Here is a 5,000-nt window from a genome sequence, read left to right as displayed (position 1 = left end):
GCTGGTTGAGAAATGTTGTTCTTAAACTGTTCAACAATTTGCTCACACATTTGTTGACAAAGTGGTGACCCTCGCCCCATCCTTGTTTGTGAATGACAACTTTTTAACTTTTTAACTGCTTTTTATCTAACAAATTGTTCTTAGGATAATTTGTATTTGCTTCTGTTTTTTAGTCTGTCCTTTGCCTCTATTTCTTTGTGGTGTACAGCCCTTTGTTCTTCAACTGTGGTTGTTTTTAAAGGGCTTTATAAATAAAGTTGGTATGGTATGGTATGGTTCTTTTCCTCTTTGGTCCGGAGGACACGACGTCCACAGTTTCCAAAAACAATTTGAAATGTGGACTCGTCAGACCACAGAACACTTTTCCACTTTGCATCAGTCCATCTTGGATGAGCTCGGGCCCAGCCCCCTATGCATTTCTGGGTGTTGTTGATAAATGGCTTTGGCTTTGCATAGTAGAGTTTTAACTTGCACTTACAGATGTAGCGACCAACTGTAGTTACTGACAGTGGTTTTCTGAAGTGTTCCTGAGCCCATGTGGTGATATCCTTTACACACTGATGTCGCTTTTTGATGCAGTACGGCCTGAGATCCAAGGGCACGGGCATTCAATGTTACGTGGAGTGATTTCTCCAGATTCTCTGAACCTTTAGATGGTGAAATCCCTAAATTCCTTGCAAAAGCTGGTTGAGAAATGTTGTTCTTAAACTGTTCGACACGCATATGTTGACAAAGCGGTGACCTTCGCCCCATCCTTGTTTGTGAATGACTGAGCATTTCATGGAAGCTGCTTTTATACCCAATCATGGCACTCGCCTGTTCCCAATTAGCATGTTCACCTGTGGGATGTTCCAAATAAGTGTTTGACGAGCACTCCTCAACTTTATCAGTCTTTTTTGCCACTTGTGCCAGCTTTTTTTAAACATGTTGCAGGCATCGAATCCCAAATGAGCTAATATTTGCAAAAAAAACATAAAAAAAAGTTTTCCAATGTAGTGTTTACGGTGTAGCTCAGTTGGTAGAGTGAATGTGCCAGCAACTTGACGGTTCCAGGTTCGATACTTGCTTCTGCCATCCTAGTCCTTGGGCAAGACACTTTACCCACCTGCTCCCAGTGCCACCCACACTGCTTTAAAAATGTAACTTAGATATTGGGTTTCACTATGTAAAGCGCTTTGAGTCACTAGAGAAAAGTGCTATATAAATATAATTCACTTCACTTCACAGTTTAAACATTAAGTATCTTGTCTTTGCAGTCTATTCAATGGAATAAAGTTGAAAAGGATTAGCAAATCATTGCATCCTGTTTTTATTTACCATTTACACAACGTGACAACTTCACTGCTTTTGGGGTTTGTAAAATGTCTGAGTTTGTAGTAAATATTACTTAAAATAATCAAATTGGTCCAACGTAGAAAGTGCCTTTTAGGTAAAAATCCATAATAACGTTTTAGGCCTTGACTCCAGATTTGACGATTTTTGTTGTAATAAAAGTGTTTATTGATCAGCGGTGATTACAGCGTCGCTCAAAGCGACCACGATCCAGCTGATCGAGCTCAAAGACACGTTGACCTTGTGGGAAAGAAGAAAAGTCACTTGTTGTTTCCCCGAGAAGATGGGAACGCTGCGTTAAAGTGGCAGTTGAAAGCAGGTGCAAGCGAGGTGGTGAAATAGGAATCTTTCTCATCGCTCCGCTGCAGAGGAATGTGCAGCTAAACACACACACACAGACACACACACACACACACACAAGGTGCAGGACACGGCGCTCCAAAGAAAGACAGGAAGTTGAAAGGAGAGGATGCGGGGGCGGGGGGGGGGGTTACGAAAGAGAGAACAGGAAGTGGAAGAGTGTGGCGGCAACAGGATTCGGATGGCTGACGAAAACTTGTGAAGCCGGGAGTGGCCTGGGAGGAGCGTGAATACATAAAGATGGAGACGTTCTCTCGTTCCTTTCAAAGAGGCGTTAAAAAAAACTGAATCGTTATTATGCCGATTTAAAATAAGCATTAAAAGACTTGCAAAAACACCTAAAACAAGTAAAATGTCAAATTGTGTTGTTCTTTTGGTAGATTATCTTACTAATTGTAAGTAAGTTTGTAATTATTTGTCATTGTTTGTAATTATTTAAAATATGCACATTTAAAATAAGCACTAAAAGACTTGCAAAAACACTTAAAATAAGTAAAATGTCAAATTGTGTTGGTCTTTTGGTAGATTATCGTACAAACGTACCTATTGTAAACAATGTATCCGAGTTTGTAATTGTTTGTAATTATTTGAAATATGCACAATTAAAATAAACATAACAAGACTTGCAAAAACACTTAAAACAAGTAAAATGTCAAATTGTGTTGTTCTTTTGGTAGATTATCTTACTAATTGTAAGTAATATATCTGAGTTTCTAATTATTTAAAATATGCAGATTTAAAATAAGCACTAAAAGACTGGCAAAAACACATAAAACAAGTAAAATGTCAAATTGTGTTGTTCTTTTGGTAGATTATCTTACTTATTGTAAGTAATATATCTGAGTTTGTAATTATTTGTAATTATTTAAAATATGCAGATTTAAAATAAGCACTAAAAGACTTGCAAAAACACCTAAAACAAGTAAAAGGTCAAATTGTGTTGTTCTTTTGGTAGATTATCGTACTTATTGTAAACAATGTATCTGAGTTTGTAATTGTAATTATTTAAAATATGCACACTTTAAATAAGCATAACAAGACTTGCAAAAACACTTAAAACAAGTAAAATGTCAAATTGTGTTGTTCTTTTGGTAGATTATCTTACTAATTGTAAGCAAGTTTGTAATTATTTGTCATTGTTTGTAATTATTTAAAATATGCACATTTAAAATAAGCACTAAAAGACTTGCAAAAACACATAAAATAAGTAAAATGTCAAATTGTGTTGGTCTTTTGGTAGATTATCGTACAAACGTACTTATTGTAAACAATGTATCCGAGTTTGTAATTGTTTGTAATTATTTAAAATATGCACAATTAAAATAAACATAACAAGACTTGCAAAAACACTTAAAACAAGTAAAATGTCAAATTGTGTTGTTCTTTTGGTAGATTATCTTACTAATTGTAAACAATGTATCTGAGTTTGTAATTATTTGTAATTATTTAAAATATGCAGATTTAAAATAAGCACTAAAAGACTTGCAAAAACACTTGAAACAAGTAAAATGTCCAATTGTGTTGTTCTTTTGGTAGAGTTTTTACTAAAAAGCACAAAAAAGACTTCCAAAAACACTTAAAACAAGCTTAAATAAAAATATTTTTGTTCTTTTACAAGATGATTTTGCTTATTTGTAAGTAAAAAAAAATCTAAGTTTGAAGTAAATATTACTTGAGCGATATAATTACAAAAAAAAAAATGAATCGGTATTATGCAGATTTAGAATAAGCACTAAAAGACTTGCAAAAACACTTAAAACAAGTAAAAGGTCAAATTGTGTTGTTCTTTTGGTAGATTATCGTACTTATTGTAAACAATGTATCTGAGTTTGTAATTGTAATTATTTAAAATATGCACACTTTAAATAAGCATAACAAGACTTGCAAAAACACTTAAAACAAGTAAAATGTCAAATTGTGTTGTTCTTTTGGTAGATTATCTTACTAATTGTAAGTAAGTTTGTAATTATTTGTCATTGATTGTAATTATTTAAAATATGCACATTTAAAATAAGCACTAAAAGACTTGCAAAAACACATAAAATAAGTAAAATGTCAAATTGTGTTGGTCTTTTGGTAGATTATCGTACAAACGTACTTATTGTAAACAATGTATCCGAGTTTGTAATTGTTTGTAATTATTTGAAATATGCACAATTAAAATAAACATAACAAGACTTGCAAAAACACTTAAAACAAGTAAAATGTCAAATTGTGTTGTTCTTTTGGTAGATTATCTTACTAATTGTAAGTAATATATCTGAGTTTGTAATTATTTGTAATTATTTAAAATATGCAGATTTAAAATAAGCACTAAAAGACTTGCAAAAACACTTCAAACAAATAAAATGTCAAATTGTGTTGTTCTTTTGGTAGATTTTTTTGGTAGAGTTATTACTAAAAGGCACAAAAAAGACTTCCAAAAACACTAAAAACAAGTAAAATGTCAAATTGTGCTGCTCTTTTGGTAGATTATCTTACTAATTGTAAGTAATATATCTGAGTTTGTAATTATTTGTAATTGTTTGTAATTATTTAAAATGTGTAGATTTAAAACAAGCACTAAAAGACTTGCAAATACACTTAAAACAAGCTTAAATAAAAACATTTTTGTTCTTTTACAAGATGATTTTGCTTATTTGTAAGTAAAAAAAATCTAAGTTTGAAGTAAATATTACTTGAGCAATATTACAAAAAAAACTGAATCGTTATTATGCAGATTTAAAATAAGCACTAAAAGACTTGCAAAAACACCTAAAACAAGTAAAATGTCAAATTGTGTTCCTTTGGTAGATTATTTTACTAATTGTAAGTAATATATCTGAGTTTGTAATTATTTGTAATTATTTAAAATATGCACATTTAAAATAAGCACTAAAAGACTTGCAAAAACACTTCAAACAAGTAAAATGTCAAATTGTGTTGTTCTTTTGGTAGAGTTTTTACTAAAAGGTACAAAAAAGACTTCCAAAAACACTAAAAACAAGTAAAATGTCAAATTGTGCTGCTCTTTTGGTAGATTATCTTACTAATTGTAAGTAATATATCTGAGTTTGTAATTATTTGTAATTATTTAAAATATGCACATTTAAAATAAGCACTAAAAGACTTGCAAAAACACTTAAAACAAGTAAAATGTCAAATTGTGTTGTTCTTTTGGTAGGTTATTTTACTAATTGTAAGTAATATATCTGAGTTTGTAATTATTTGTAATTATTTAAAATATGCAGATTTAAAATAAGCACTAAAAGACTTGCAAAAACACTTAAAACAAGTAAAATGTCAAATTGTGTTTTTCTTTTGGTAGA

The 5,000-nt window shown here is 31.3% G+C and overlaps 1 protein-coding gene across 1 annotated transcript in view; it reads right to left on the bottom strand.

The window, feature by feature from the left end:
- klf3 (Kruppel like factor 3 (basic)) overlaps positions 1-5,000 on the bottom strand; it is a 43,035-nt gene that overhangs the window by 9,007 nt on the left and 29,028 nt on the right. The window lies entirely within an intron of this gene.

Source organism: Nerophis lumbriciformis, linkage group LG16 (genome assembly GCF_033978685.3).
Source record: "Nerophis lumbriciformis linkage group LG16, RoL_Nlum_v2.1, whole genome shotgun sequence".
Taxonomy (NCBI): Eukaryota; Metazoa; Chordata; class Actinopteri; order Syngnathiformes; family Syngnathidae; genus Nerophis; species Nerophis lumbriciformis.
Note: the sequence above shows the minus strand (reverse complement) of the source record. Positions and strands in the feature narration are given on the sequence as shown.